The following is a 17018-nucleotide window of genomic DNA, read 5'->3' on the forward strand; positions in this document are numbered from 1 at the left end:
ACCAAAGCAAGCCAATCACTTGCATGCCCTTCTGAAAGATGGTGGTGACCCCTGCCTATGTCATCACGTTGCCCACAGTGTCCGTGGATCCTGATTGGCTGAAAAAGAGCGCTAAACAAACTTTTGAAACGCGACTTTGGCACGTAAGTCGCCGACTTCGTGGCCGACCTCATCCTAGGGTCGGGTTTCGTTTCATGAAACCCGACTTTGCCAAAAGTCGGCGACTTTTGAAATTGTTCGACCCGTTTCGCTCAACTCTAGTAAATATAGCATAAATGTCAAATGTTATACCTATCCTACAAAAATGAAGCATGAACAAGCTGTCGAAAGAAAATAAGAATATTCCTGACATAGTAGTCAGATCAAGGAACTGACATATGAGCATATGACACATCTCAGCAGAGATATATAAAATATATAGAAATGGGAGAAGGTATGTGCCCCAGGCATTATGCCACACATGATGGCTTCATCAACGGTGTAAGAAAAGTTCAAAATGAATGCATATATACACAAGAAAAAACACAAGGAGTCAGGAATCTAAATTGGTGAACAGATGATACCAATAAACTGACTGTGATGTTTTTTTTCATTTTCACTGCTCAACGTTATAAACTTCTATGAACCACCTGGGGGTTCAAGATACTCACCACACATCTAGATAAGTTCCTTGAGGGGAACTTGGAGTTTCTAAAATTGGGTCACTTGTGTGGGGTTTACACTCTTTAGGCACATCAGGGGCTCTCTAAATGCGACATGGCGTGCTTTAATGATTCCAACAAATTTTGCATTCAAAAAGTCAAATGGTGCGCTCTCTCCATTTCAAGTCCTGCCATGCACCCAAACAGCAGTTTTCCTCCACATATTAGGTATCAGCATGCTCAGGAAAAATTGCACAACAAATTTTTTGGTGCATTTTCTCCTGTTACACTCGTGAAAATAAAAAAATTGGGGCTAAAAGAACAATTTTGTGGGAAAAACGTGATTTTTTTATTTTTACGGCTCAACATAAAAAAACTTCTGTGAAGCAACTAAGGGTTCCAGGTGCTCACCACACATCTAGATAAGTTCACCAAGGGGTCTAGTTTCCAAAATGGAATCACATGTGGGGGTTTTCCACTGTTTAGGCACATTAGTAGCTCTCCAAATGTGACACAGCGTCCACTAATGATTCCAGCAATTTTTGCATTCAAAAGTCAAATGGAGCTCCTTCCCTTCTGAACCCTGCCGTGCGCATACACAGTTGTTTTCCCCCACATATGGGGTATTGTTGTACTCAGTAGAAATTGCACAACAAATTGTATGGTGAAATTCTCATGTTACCCTTGTGAAAGTGCAAAGTTTTGGGCTTAAAAACATTTTAGTGTGAAAAATTTGATTTTTTTTATTTTCATGGGTCACTGTTATAAACTACTCTGAAGAACCTGGGGGTTCATGCTGGTCACCACACATCTAGATAGGATAAGTTCCCTGAGGGGTCTTGTTTCCGAAATGGTTTCATTTGTGGGAGGTTTCTACTGTTTAGGCACATAAGGGGTTCTCCAAACTCGAATTGGCGCCTGTTAATTATTCCAGTAAAAAGTCAATTGGCGCTCGGTCCCTTCCAAGCTCTGCTGTGCACCAAAACAGTAGTTTTCCTCCACATATTGGGTATTGGCGTACTCAGGAGAAATTGCATAACAAATTTTGGTGTCCATTTTTTCCTGGTACCCTTGCAAACTAAAAAATGTTTTTGTGAAAAAAATTTTAATTATAAATTTTTCCTTCCACATTCCATTAATTCTTGTGAAGCACGTGAAGGATTAATAAACTTCTTGAATGTGGTTTTGAACACCTTCAGGGGTGCAGTTTTTAGAATGGTGTCACTTTGTTTTTTCTGTCATATAGACCCCTCAAAGTCACTTCAAATGTGATGTGGTCCCTAAAAAAATGGATTTGTAAATTTTGTTGGAAAAATGAGAAATCGCTGGTCAACTTCCTTATAACTTCTGAACAAAAAAAATTATGTTTCAAAAACTGTGCTGACGTAAAGTTGACATGTGGGAAATGTTGTGTGTTAACTATTTTGTATGCCATGACTTTGATTTAAGGGCATAAAAATTTAAATTTGGAAAATTAAAACATTTTCCAAAGTTGCACAATATTTCGCCAATATATGGTAATCATATCAAACAAATTTTATGACTATCATGAAGTACAATATGTCATGAGAAAAATGTCTCTGAATCGGTGGGTTCCTTGAATCGTTCTAGAGTTATTACCACATAAAGTGACACTGGTCCGAATTGTAATATTTGGCCTGGTAAGGAAGGTGAAAACAGACTTCGGAGTGAAGGGGTTAAAATAAAAAATTGATGAAGTTGCTGAAATACAGTATAATTGCAAGAACTCTGCTTCATTTGCAAATACAAATGTACTTTTAAACTACAGATTTTTGCCATGCATGTTCCGCACTTGAGAATTTCCCATCATAAATGACACAGACAGTTGGGTGCCATACAATTGCGGATGTCAACCAATGACTCCATTTAGAAAGAGATAATGCATATATTATGTATATTTTATGTCAGGATCTCATCATGTTTAAAAGGGTAGATGGCTATTGTCTATAATACAGTCACACTCAGCATACAATGAGTCCATAAATGTTTATGGGTATGTTTGGTGTACAATTTGGGAGCATTTTCCATGGCATTTGGATATGCTCAGTCAAACATGGGTCAGTGCCTCTGTTCTCTATCCACTGCCCATTGCAGTCCCAATTAAAGTTAATGGAGTTCTAGTGTAAACATAGCCTCTGGGTATTTCCTGAATTTTGTATTTAATGGGAATTTGTCACCAATTTTTTTTGCCTATAAGCTGCCGACATCACCATCAGGGGCTTATCTACAGTATTACAGAATGCTGTAGCTAAGCCCCCGATGTACCCTGAAAGAGAAGAAAAAGGAGTTATATTATACTCAACCAGGGGCGGTCTGGGTCCGGTTCGGGTCAAGAGGGAGTCGCCGTAGCGATGACGTTCTCTTCTTTCCTGCCCATCCGGCGCAGGCGCACTGCTCTGTCCAGTAGTGCACAGCCCATTTTTCTTCAAGTGCCTCCCTATTGTGCATCTTGAAATGGCCACACCGCTAGTTTTCAGAGTCTAGTTATCAGCAGATGCTATTTGTGGGTTTTTCTTTGCATCCCTAACAATTTTCCTGGCATTTGTCACAGGTGAGGATGTTACCTTTAGTAGCCAGTCAAACCCATTTGTGTCAACTTCTGTGCATGTTATCAGGCCAAAATCACCAGGGTATGTGAACTTTTGATCAGGGTCATTTGGATGTTTTGGGTTGTCATTATGATTTAAAAAGAGAAAGCACAGCAGTTTGACAATAAATGGCTTCACCCAACCACTAACCATGAGTGGAGAAAAAGATTTGGTGCTATCATTCATATTCTCTGAAAAAAGACCAAGAAAGCAAAAATCCTGCCAGGGTATGAAAACTTTAGAGCACAACTGTATATCAGAATCACGACCCTGGACTATTGGAGCATTTTGTAAGAGGCAGCTATATTTTTTCCTCATTCTCCTAGGGTTAATAAGTGGAGCACTTCATACAGAGCTGTGGTCGAGTTTGCTTTACCTAGATACAGTCACTTATTTTTGATATGCCCCAAAGCCTGCATGACACTTATTAAAATAGAATGGCGCCTAAGCTTCAGCAAAGCAGCAGTGTCGTATTTCAGCAGCTCTCTGTGATACATAAAATGCTGCATCCACAGATAATGGAGTTAAAAGAAATGTTTATATTTAGATAAATAATATGTGAGATATGGCAAAGGTTTTAATTGCCAGATAACATTTTCCTCTAGGTTTGAAAAGACAAATTATTCTAAATTACTATAAATAATATGTATATTTCATAGTGTAAAGTAGTATAGCAGTATGGATAGATACATAGATATAAGAGCATTATATATATATACATATATATATATATATATATATATATACACTGTATGTATACACATTTACATTCATCTGTTTCTCATTCCCTTCTCTCTCATTACATATATATACAGTGTAATGTGAGGTGTGGAGGAGATTATAGGGTTATCATACTGTGTATAGAGAGAAAGTGGGGGAATCATACCGAGTGTGGAGAACTGTAGGAGTATCATGTTGCATGTAGGGACTTGTTGGGGAATCATACTATGTATGGGGGCTAAGGAAACATCATAATGTGTTGAGGCAACTAAGGGAGCATCATATTTTGTAAGTAGCAACTGTGGTGTCATCATATTGTGTGTGTGTGTGTGTGTGTGTGTAGGAGGGTGGACTGATATGTGGACCTGTCTGATGGAAAAAGTGAATGTAAAATGTGCTGTGTACAATGTTTGACGGAAAATTGTATATATGTGTGAGGAAACAGCTAGCATTAGTGAGAGACGGTGTAGTACTGGGTTTTGGCCACTAAAGGGAGACATTGGACAGTGAGAAGAGGACCTAACAGCAACTGAAGCTAGGAAATGCAGAGTCATGGTGGGCAAAGTTAGAAGGGAGAAGGGGAATTCCAGAAAGAAGGAATAAAAGGAGGGAGATTCCCAGGGAGAGTCAGACAGTCGGGGGGTGGCCCTGACAGGACAGCTGCACCGAGAGGACACCAGGGGTACCGGACGGACAGACTCGACCGGGAAAGCACTGTGGCTTTCCCAACGGCAGCCACAGTGATAGAACATAGAGGGCCGTCGCAGATGGGAGAAAGCAGAGGTGACAGGTATCCAGGCCAGGGTGCAGAAGCTGTCGCATTGCTGTTGATGTCAGAGAAGACACCCAATAAAGAGGACCTAAATTGAACAAGCATCTGCGTCTGACTCCCGTCTTTTCGTCCACCAATCAGCACACGTACTACATGTGGTGGAAATGTGAGGACATTTTACTGCAGGGGACTGTGAGGGCATCGTCCTGTGTGCGGGTCTTTGGAGATATTCTGTGTGAAATATGTGGGGACATCATACTGTGTTGGTGGCACTGCGGTTGCATCATATTTTTTGCGTGGGAACTGTGGGGGCCTCATATTATGTGTGTGGGAATGTTGGGACATCAAATGTTGTTGAGGAACTGTGAAAGGATCATATTGTTTGTGAGAGATCTGTATAGTCATCATATTTTGTGTCAGAACTTTGTTGGAATCATAATATATGGGTGACTGTAGGGTCATTCTGTATGGGGGAAACTGGGAGCCTCATATTGTGTGAGGGATTGTTGTGGCATCATACTGTGTGGGTGAGGACTTTGCGGGTATCAAACTATGTGCGGGGGACTGTGGTGACATCATACCATAATTGGATTAAAAACACATGTGACATGCACAAATGTGAACAAGTGTGTTGGACAATGTTCACACCGCCCACTGACCGAAACACAAACAAAAAGCACAGAATGACAAATGTGCAGAAATACCTTGCAGTAAGACATATGACAGTAGTCAGCAAGTGCTGATAAAAGGTAACAGCAAATACAGGGTATTTAGTCGATACATTTTTTTTGCAAAAAAAGTATGCCAAGCTGCTCCACCTCGTCAAGGTAACCCGTATTGAAGCAGTCCCTATCTAATGTATTTAAAACCTGAACATATGAACAGTGTCTAAATGAGCAGGATTAAGACAGGCGCTTTGTGACATGAACATAAGGAGCTGTCTTACACCAAGTGCCCATACTAGAAAGCGCCTGTCTTAATCCTGCCTAGTCGGGTGGAGGGACCAGGTTGCAGTAGGGAACTGGCCCCAGACTAGTGGAGAAACTAAGGACTCAGCTAGCTAACCGGAGGTTGCAGTATCTGCATGTGCTGCAGCCACATCCAACACATTCACTGAAAAGGCAGCCGGATAGGATCCAGGGGTCTTAGAGCTCGTCACCCAACAAGATCCGGGGCTGCTGGCTTGGGATACTGTGTGAAGGTGCAGGGCAGGAGGGGAGGGAGCCAGCGCAGTGATATGGCCAGGAAAGGAACATTTGAAGGGGGTTCTGGGACGGTGTACCCCAATTTACCTGAGAGCTGTCTGGACCACAGACCCTGAGGACACAGCACCCCGGCTGGGGATTGTAACATCAGAACTGTGAGTAAAACCTGTGAAGACTGCACACTGCTGTGTCCTCCAATTTATTTACTGCGTCACTTGCCCTGCACTACAACCACCATCATCACCATCGAATCTCATTACCACTGCCCTGGGGTTTAGCTCTACCTGTGGAGAGCAGTAACAACACTGCTGAATCACCATCAGCCCCAGTGGTCTCCTCAAACAGCGTCGGCTAGCATCTCATATTTGCCGAATACCACAGGTGGTGTCACGAACTATCTTTTATAAACTTTATTTCCCCTTTAATCATCATTTTTCATTGGACTCCCAGGGCTATGGACCGGGTCACTGCTGCCATGACAAATCCCCTTAAGAACCGGCCCGGTACCGAGTATCCCCACGGCCCTGGCAGGCACTCCAATTGCATTAAATGGTGACCATGGAAAAGTGTAAGTTATTCTGCAAAAGAAAAGAAAAACAATTCTGTATACAATCAACTACATCCAAAAATAGAAAAGATGGAATTTGGTGAGGCAAAAAATGAACCATTGATAGTTTAAATTGTGCTGTGACAAAAAAATAGATGGTATTAATATAATGTAACGTTGACTGTTCTTCCATGTTTAAACCAAATAAAACCCTGTCAATCCATTACACCACAGAATATGGATGGATCCTGTTAATGTGTTACAAATGTGGAATCTCTATATAAACAATCCTCTCGATTACACATTGAGCCTCCATTGAATGAATCGTGCTCTTATGTGTTCGTTGTATGGAAACTTCTGTAGCTTTTCACTTATTTTTTATTATCCATGTTCCCATAGTAACACAGTATGACAACAAATCTTTGTATGGTCAAATATATTTCCCTTGGCTTTACGAGATAACAAAGAGATGACCAACCTGGGTGCTTTCCATATACTGTGATCTGAAACAGTGTGACGCCAGGTTTAATAAGCAGCGGTTATCAATTTACTGTGCGGTAGAGATTGAGTGGAGCAGCTTACAAATCCTATAGTTTTCTGAACTTAACATTTGAAACCTATGATTTTTTTTTATAGCGGCGGCTCAGGATTACCAGCATGACATTAATAAAAGTGAACAGCAAAAGCACATTGTGCTATCCCAGAAAGATGAGATACATTTGTGTGATTATGCTTTTTCAGCACTCAATCCAATTAAATTTGATATATGTATATCTCTTCTAATAATGATACAGAACCTGTTATTATTTTATGGCAAAAAGAAATTAACAGCTATATCTAATTCTGTAAAAATATAGTTTATGGGATAGGACATAACATGCATACCATTGTCAGCCATATTACCTCTTAATAGGAAGCTTTTTTGGTCCCTTGGTTCCTCATGGCAGAGTCTCTTCATTTCTAGCCTGTATGATTACTAGGGTTTTTGAAGAAGGTAACTGGCTTTTCTGAAGTCTTGGCTAGGTTCACACATGTGCAGTGCTCTCCGATCTTGGTTTCTGTTGGAATCAACGAGAAAAAGGTTTCCAACGGGAACGCCGACAGAGCAAAGACTCAGCCATTTCCTTATTGGTGCAAGTGCAGTTATATTTTTACTAGTGCACTTGAGGTCTAATTTATATGTAGTTAAAGGTTTCTGTCAAAGGGAACCCGTCAGCAGGTTTTTACACCCTAAAATAACGTCATCAATGTAAACATCTGAAATGTTGATTATATGTATACCTTTTTAGTATAAGTCCATTTCTCTATTTTCTAGAAATCCATCTGCTAATGTTTTTGCAAATGAGATGAAAAGTGCAGGGGCTTGACCTGCCCTCACAGTTCTCTGGCCTCTCTCCCTCTGTATCCTCCCACCACCAGAATACTGACAGTTCACACTTCTCTGTTACCTGCTCTCCCACTTGATATCTCATGCAGGTGTAAGGGGGTGACAGAGGCCATCATATGCCCCCCCTCCTTGAACAGTTTTCACATTAAATACGTATGGTTCCATAAAGTTTCTGAATGTTAATTTAATTGTTTACTGTTATTTCAATGTGTATTTACTTTACATGTATTTTGTATAGGATCAGGGATAGAAGATAGAATAGAAGGATAGCAGTAGTATAGGACAACAGTGGTACTAGAATAGTGGGACATGCTAGAGATAGGGAATGAGAGTGCCAGCACTAGCATAGTTAGCATACGGGGTTTTCCAGACTGGGAGGAGTTACAGGTGGGTGTACTGCAGAGCTGTAAGATAGAGTGTTGAGACTTTCTGATTAGAGCAGTAGTGATGCAGCAGTGAAAGCAAACAGACGGATAGCCATGGGGGTGAAGTTTGCTGAAGCAATAAGGGACCTCAGGCTGAGCAGCAAGAGAATGGTCACCATCTTAAGAAGTAACCATTCCAGAGAGGATCCGGGGCCTATGGCCAAGACTAGGCAGTGCTGAAGAGCTGAGCGCGCCTTTTTCCTTTGCCAATTGAAACTGGACAGGGGAAATGGAAGGAAGTTGGTGCACCTAGCCGCAGAAGAGAAAGGAGTATCTGTGGGACAGAGGCTGTCGGAAGAGACAGGGACAGCTCAAGGGATATCAGTGACTGCTGTATGGAATCTGTGTCAGAAAAGACAGGGAGAACTCAAGGAATGCCCATGTATGTGAACTGTCCTACATCTGTAACAAAAACCCTGTTCAAGTAAAGTTGAACTGTTGAGTATGACCATGGAGTCTGGAGTTGTTTATGTGGGCCAAGAATCCAGAGCTGTGATTGCAGAATCTGAAGGAGCCCTGGAATCTAATGTGAATGCTCTGCTTGGTAGACATTATACAAAACAGACTGGGCTTTGTGTTTCCTTTGTTGGGTGCCAGGGTGTGGCGATGCAACAGCTCCTTGCCATGACTACCACCCTGACCTCCTCACACAGGCTCCATCATTCTCCTGCACAGTAAGGTCCTGATGACAAAAGTAAGGTCTTGAGAGCCGGACTATCGAAATGTGCATGCACTAGCCCATGGAATGACAGTGCCTGCGCAAGATCTCAGGTGGGGAAGAAGGTCACAGAGAAGATTGACCTGTCAGTCAGTGGAAGGAGAAAAAGAGAGAGAGGCCAGAGCCCCCTGTTTTTGTGAGCAAATGTGCAAAAGCAATTTTGCACAAACATTTGCAAAGAGTTTTTAGAAAACACAGAATCAGACTTATAATAAAATGGTGTAGACATAATCAACAGATGCTTTACACAGATGATGTTAGTTCACAGTCTAAATAACTTTAAATTATATTTATTTGAGCCACTAGGATAAAGAAATTGCCTATTCCACCGTATCAGGAGAATTGTATGTTCCTGCATAAGAGCTCAACATTTGCATTGAATGAATAGTGCATTCTATTGTGCTATTATGTTACAGTTACATGTAGGTGTATGCCCTAGGCCTTCTACTGAAGAGTTTGTATTGGGGGCATATTGGGGCAAAGTGCTGTCAACACTTTCTTATGGGTTACTTGGTGTCAAAAAAAGGCCTTTCCATGAGCTAAAAGGCTGGGTACTATCTGTATGTTTAGTGTGAAGCATCTGGGGTCTTGTAGGGTCTAGAGGAGTGTTCCCCAACTCCAATCCCCAAAAGCCACCAACAGATCATTATTTCAGGATTTCCTTAGTATTGCCCATATGATGGAATTATCACTTGTCTAGGTGATGAAATTATCACCTGAGAAATACTAAGGAAATCCTGAAAACATGATCTTTTGGTGGCTCTTGTGGACTGGTGATGGGAACCACTGGTCAAGAGAGAGTCATAAAAGAGCAGAGGAGCAGTGGCCAATACAGGGCTTGGGAACTGCTATTTGGTTGTCTGAGGGATAGGCACCTGCTTGAGCAGTGGTTATGATTTACACCTGTATCTTGCTCTAGTGAGACAGATACAGGTTCCATACCAGGCCAACAGAGGTATAGGGTATCTGAAACTAACAAAGACTGTATAAAGATAGTAAAGTTATTCTAATATTGTGTTACCTCTTCTATGACCCCTGTCTTGGTGCGGGATGAAGCATACTTCCCCTCAAGATCTACCCCCAGGTCTTTGCAACAAACACATCTTATCGTATTTGACTAAGTCATGAGGAGCAAAGTTTACTTTTGTGAGGTCGTGTTATTTGTGCCAGAGACTTTCCTAATTGCTCTGCTTTTGTGATAATTAAAGACTGCACCCCTGGCATTGTAGTCACCAAGCTCATGCCTCTAACTGGGTGAAACCACCAAGTGTTGTTCCTCATGACAAAGTAAAAACTTCAAAGACTTTTGCTTCTTCAACGTTGGTGTCAGCAAAACACTGTACTGATTAATCAGCTGAAATTGTAACCTTTGGACCGTAATACTTCATCATATGATATTTATACAATATAATAATTTATAATGTAATGAAATATCGCAGCTAAGTGTCAAAGGACATTCGTGTTCAGACCAATGAGCAGAAAAATACAAGATGAATACATAGTTGTCTTCTTGAGTTCTTGGTTTCATAGATGAGAGAAAACCACAGCAGTAGAAATCTATCTGTAATATTGAATCACATCATGAAATCACTGACATGTCTACACGTTTCAGGCCACACTGGTTCTTAATAACAGCTGAATGGTAGATTACATTCAGAGGGTAATCGGGAGTTACAATGATAGTAACCCCACCTCAACGAACAAAGGGTAACAATTAATGAATAAACATTGGCAAAGCAAATATTTGAGGCCACTCCAAAAGAATCATGTGAATCAAGCATCATGTGCAAGTAATGCACACAATTCTACATTAACTAAAAAGGAAAAAGAAACAGAAGTAGGATGAAATTCTACCTTAAATCCAATCCACCCCAAAAAAGAGTTGCCAAATCACATTGCAGCCACAGACTATGGCCCCAATTAATCAAGACTGGCACTTTTCCCGCCTGTCTTGATGATAGGGCCTGGTGGAGTCAGTTGCTCCTGATTCATGAAGTGGCGCATGCCTTGCTAGAAATCTTATTGGAATTAGTTTTCTGGCATAATGAAAGCCACAACTCACCAATTAGATGAGCTGCGACGCCATGCCCCTATGGCGCCTCCATGACATACCTGCTCTGCCAATCATAGAAAAGCTGTAAAAAACTGGCATGAGAATGCCAAGAGACACCAAATTTTTGCACAACTCTGAGCTGCGCCAACATTTTGTGACTTTTCAAAGCCATTTGCACCAGAATAATGATGAAATTACTTTGATGAATTAGTATCTATGTGTTCTCTCCCACAAATTAAAGGTTTCATCATTCTTTCTATGTGCTTACATATTTTATTATATAAAGGGGATGTCAGTCAGTTCAGTCATCCAGAGGTCCAGTACCATTTCTCCAATGGTCCTCACCTGTCTCTGTTTTCTCCCTTGCAATTATGATATCACTTACGTTCAGGTACGGACTGGGGCTGAAATTCAGCCCTGGCATTTGACATCACACAGGCCCATGCTGTCCCCATCCCCAATCACTAGATGGGATATATTACTAATAATACTCTGGATGGAGGAAAGCAAGATTTAGTACAAGACCAATATTTCTAATGACTCCTGTGGCCTGCTGGGGTAAGTGAAGGAGTTAGTGACTTTGTGCTCCATCACAACTCTTAACAGTATGGGTGTCTTGAGAACCCCCGATTCTGTTAACAACATAGCAGACAAGGCAGCCCACGACCAGAATTGCCAGATGGCCAGTCCGGCCCTGCTTACGTTCACGTCACCACTGTAGCCAGTTATTGGCCTCATAGGTCTTGTAAATACTAGCATCACCACTGAGGACAGTAATTGGCACTGAGACTGCATAAGCTTTAGCAGCAAAAGTGTAACTGTCATTTCAGGAAAACTAGCAGTAGAATGCCTGGGTCTGCTTATGGCTCCTCCAGCAAGCTTTCCTCCCCCCTCTTCATAGACTATTGTGAGCATCAACTGTATAGTCTTATAAATGTACCAAGGGTGATGGAAATAACTTGCACTGCTGATTAATTGACAAAAACATAAAAAAGAAACAATGCAAGCCATGTAAAATCATTATACAAATCTTTATTAATACATACAGAAAACTGTTTAAAAATATAAAAGAATGAAAAAATGGGGGTGATTAACCAGAGAGATATATACAAAGAGAAAACAGGCTCTTTGTGCATATGTTGTGACTGTCACACAGCTGCGACACACGCAGCTGCGACGCCGAACCACTGATTATTGGGAGCGCTTCAGGTCTCTGGGATCCCGATGCAGCTATTCGGAAACTGCTAAAACTATTCGGATAAGTACTTATCTGAAGCTATTCGCTCATCCATAATAAAAAAGGTAAAAATATAATGACACAAATATGCAAATCAGTTATAAAATAAAAAGTGAGAATAGCAGAAATAGTTAAACATTTCCATCTACAGTTATCTATTGTTTTCTTGAGGGATGGAGAAATGAATTATAGATCACAATCAGCATATGCTGATCCCCACATGTGAACAACTTTCTTTCGTGCAACTCAGCTTTTATATATTTGACCCGGTGTTCAGGTTTCCAGGATGTCCAGGATTGGACTATTTAAAAATTACTGTTTGTGGCTGGAGAGTGGGCTAATTTAGGGGCCAGGGCCTTGCATTTCAAATATCCTGTGTCTGTAGCTACAGTACATAGGAAATATTCAACTTGGTTATAATCACCATATAGTGGGTTTATCATTAATGTAAACTCTGCACCCCATCTTGACTGAAAAAAAACAGAAATGTAGACATTTTTGCACATTTATTAAAAATGAAAAACTGAAATATCACCTGGTCATAAGTATTCAGACCCTTTGCTCCGTAATGAGTAGCAGCACCCTTTTGAGCTAGTACAGCCATGAGTCTTCTTGGGAATGATGCAACAAGATTTTCACACCTGGATTTGGGGATCCTCTGCCATCATCAGAAATGTTTGGCTGCATCTGGTGAAGAGATAAAGCAAAGACCAATGCCGCTTGATTCCCTGCCCATGCTATGACTCCTATCAGGACTCTTCTTCAGGAATTTACATAAAGAACATGCTGTATGTAAACTATAATTACTATTAATATAATGGATCGCCCGCCAAAGCAGTGGGGATACTCGGTACCGGGCCGGTTTTTAAAGGGATGTGTCACAGTGGCCATGACCTGGTCCATGGCACTGGGCGTCCAATAAAAGGGGATATTTACAGGGGAAAAATAAAGAGTTAGTAAAATGTTTGTGACACCACCTGTGGTTTCTGGTCAGAGGTGACCAGCGCTGCAGTCCAGATCCTCTGGGACTGATGGTGGGATGCAGCAGCGTTGGAATAGCTCTCCACAGGCAGAGCTTTAGTCCCAGGGCAGTGATAGTAGTAGAGATGTTGTATTTGATGATTATAGATGTAGCAGTGCTGAGTAGGTGTTGCAGAAAGAACTCAGAGGACACAGCTGGGTGCAGTTCCAAAGCTTTACTCACAGTTCTGGTGTGCACAGATTCCCATTTGGTACTGCATCCTTCAGGTGAGGGGCTCAGTCAACTTCCAAGCAGATGGAGGACACCTTTCCAGCACTCTCTTCAGTATGTGCCTTCCCTTGCCATCTCACTGTGCTGGCTTTTCTTGCTTCTTCCTTCCCAACACCTCACAGTCAGTGTCCCAGGCCAGCAGCCGCGGATCTTGTTGGGTAACGTCCTTGTTGCGTTCCCTTGCTCCCTTATGGCTGCCTTTCCGGCGAAGATAAATGTGGCTTATGGCTGAGGTACCTAAAAGTGCCTCTACCTCTGGCTTGCTAGTTGAGTCTGATGATATATCCACTTGGCTAGGGGGCCAGCACCCTATTGCGACCTGATCCCTCCACCCAACGTTAGTCAGCATGGAACGAGCCCCACGGGCAGTATGGTCACTGCACCATGATGCTAGGATCTCTTCCCTCTACAGGGAGCTTCCTTCAGTCCATTTCCTACCAGCAGCTCCTCTGACCAGGAGCTGCTCCACTCACGTCTTTCCTCTTCTTCCCCTTTGGGAAGACTGTCCTAGCTAAAACTTTACTCTCCGGCTCTAAACCCACTAGCTCCACCCACCTCCCAACACCCTTTACTACCCAGGAAGGGTTGAGATCCTCCTCCTGTAGGGTTCATACACTGTGCCCTGCTGCTCTAGGGTGTGTGTTGGGTGCAAGTGTTAGAGTACTATCAGGTGCCTCCCCTGGCCATCTCACTGTGCTGGCTTTTCTAGCCTCTTCTTTCCCAACACCTCACAGTTCTCAAGAGCCGGCGATGCCCGCTTGATGGTGCATCCTCCAGGTGAGGGGTCCAGCAAACTTACAGGCAGATGGAGAACACCTTTCCAGAACTCCCCTCAGTGTGTTCCTTTCCTGGCCATCTCCCTGTGCTGATTTCCTCCCTCCTGTCCAGCACCTTCACAAACAGGGTCCCAAGCCAGCAGACTCAGATCTTGGTGGGAATAACTTCTAGGTCCCTGGATCTTATGTGTCTGCCTTTTCAGCGATGCATTTGTGGATTTGGCTGCAGCACTTGAAATGCTCAGAGCCTCTGGTTTATCTAGCTGAGTCCGTTGTCCACTCCACTAGTTATAGGGCCAGTCCCTATACTTCGATTGATCCCTCCATCTGATGTCAGCTGGCGTGGAACGAGCCCCACGGGCAGTATGTTCGCTGCCTGTGTCTCTAGGATCCCTTCCTTCTTCAGGGAGCTTCCTTCTGTCTCTTTCCTTCCCTGCAGCTCCTCCTGACAGGGATCTGCTTCACACACATCTTTCCACTTTCACATCCTCCTCAGGCCTGACTAAACTCTCTTCTCCCGCTCTCATGCTACTTGCTCCACCCACCTCCCAACACCCTTTACTACCCAGGCAGAGTTGAGATCCTCCTCCCGTAGGGGACATCCAGATGCCCTGTTGCTATAGGTTGTGTGTTGGGTGCAGGTGATAGAGTCCTGTGAGGTGTTCCCTCCATACCTGGGGAGTGGGACACCACACCTCTGGGTGAAGTGCAGTATCTCTGTGGCTACTGGACTGGACAATGTGACATGCTGGCCATTTAGAAAACAAAAATCTAGTAACTTGTTGCCTTTATCAGCTCTAGCACCTTAAGTTCTAATTATTTCCACATTTCCCCCTCAGTGGGAAACCATAGAGAAATTAAGACTCTTCAGCACATGTCGTTCATCATCCGTCTTCTATTCCATCTTGTAGTTCATTACACAATTTACAATTATAGAGGATCACTATTTAATGTAACATCATTACTGGATACATTAGATAAATAGACTGTAAAGTCTATTACTTCAGTTTCCCAATTTTGAATCCCATGTTTATGACTCCTTCAATACCTATATACTGCACTTAAGATGTTATCCCAGTGTAAAATGTAGCAGTAAAATGAGCAGCGGTAATAAACAGATGCTTTACACATAGAGAAATACAAAGCTTTATCGCAAGCCAAAGAAATTCCTCACTGGTTTGGGAACTCCTAAGTCAGTAGGTGGATAGAAATTGTAAGGACAAAATAATAGTTTTCAGGAAATATGAGCACTCGGGGAATTATACCAAATAAGCTGGAGGAAGTCTGTGAAAAAAATTATCCATGTTTAAGCCAATTTGTAGCAGAGCAGACAACAAAAGAAAGCAATGACCCAGCCTGTGTAATAGCAATAGCAGCAGGGATGGAAGCAAAAAACAGGTGCTATTATGAGAGAGCGCCTTATTATTACTGGATAAACTGGAGGACAGAAGAATACAAAAGGTACAGATACAGGATCTAATGAGCGGATCTATATAAGTATTGTGGCCACCCCTCCTCCAACCAGCCATATCCAAATGGGATTGTTTTGAGGAGGAGTATATTTATTTCTATAAGCCTCACTCATATTAAAGGGACAGTGTAAAGAAATTTCTGCAACAAACCTTCTGCATGTGACTATATCCTTAAAGGTCTGTTCCCAATTAAACAAGTAACACCAAATCACTAAATAGGAAATAACTTTTTGATTGCTAGGATCCCTACTGGTGGAACCTCCAGAGCTTCCATGATTGGGACTTTGGAACTCCCAGAACTGAGCATTTCAGCCTGTAATAAATAGAGAAGAGGTGCTAAGAGACTGCCGAAAAAAGTCATATGCTGAACTTGTCAGTTCCATAGACAATTAATGGAATGGAGCACAAGCATACGCACCTCTGCTCCACTCACGATGGAGCTGCAGATCCCCATTGTCAGGGTTGCCGAGTGATTCCAAGATTGGAGCTTTGGAATCCTGAATGGAGCAGAGAGACACATACTTAGTCATCGCTTCATTCATTGTCTGTGGGACTGCCAGAAAAAGCCGAATGCTGAACTCGACAGTCACATAGACAGCGTGTTACACACCTGTCCCAGGTCTGTGGTCTGCTCCCTACACACCAGTTCACCAAACTTTCTTGTTCTCCACATCAGGCTTTGCAAGTAGCCTTGCGTGCTCCCATGGGTTGACCTTTCTATATAAGGACTACCATGACACACACCTGCCTCTTGGCATTAAGACTTTTTAGTAAGATTTTTAGTTTGTGCACAGTTTCCTATTTGCAACCTCTAGAATTTCTTCTGGCTCCCTGTGGCTTTCAGTCCCTCAGTTACCGGTCTGCCTGTTTCTTTCAGTGCCTCTGAAAACTATCTATTGTCTTCAGGATGTCTTTTGCATACCTGCAGTTTCCAGTATCTGAGCAACCTCAGTGGTCTTCTGGACATCTCCTGTCTGACGGTGGCTTCCAGTACCTCATTTTTCCATCAGCCTGTAGATTCCAGAATGTCTGCTGTCTGCCTGCAGCTTATATTACTTCTGATACTTGTCTGCTGTCTCTCGGGTGTCTCTGGGCTGTCTGCAGCTTTCAGTACCTCTGGAACCTGTCAGCTGTCTCCAAGATGTCTCCTGACTGCCTGCAGCTTCCAGTCCCTCAGTTACCTGCCTGTGGCCCTCAGTACCAC

At 42.5% G+C, this 17018-nt stretch overlaps 1 long non-coding RNA gene across 1 annotated transcript in view; it reads right to left on the reverse strand.

The window, feature by feature from the left end:
• The window catches only part of LOC141095578 (uncharacterized), a 30840-nt gene extending 17850 nt beyond the window's left edge, over window positions 1-12990 (reverse strand). Inside the window, exons 1-2 of the long non-coding RNA XR_012233430.1 lie at window positions 12850-12990; window positions 7398-7552 (exon numbers count right to left, since the gene is read on the reverse strand). This is a non-coding gene — a long non-coding RNA (uncharacterized lncRNA). The remainder of the gene's footprint in view (window positions 1-7397; window positions 7553-12849) is intronic.
• Window positions 12991-17018: the final 4028 nt, after the last annotated feature.

Source organism: Dendrobates tinctorius, unplaced genomic scaffold (genome assembly GCF_039654945.1).
Source record: "Dendrobates tinctorius isolate UK_male_01 unplaced genomic scaffold, ASM3965494v1 ptg000070l, whole genome shotgun sequence".
NCBI lineage: Eukaryota > Metazoa > Chordata > Amphibia > Anura > Dendrobatidae > Dendrobates > Dendrobates tinctorius.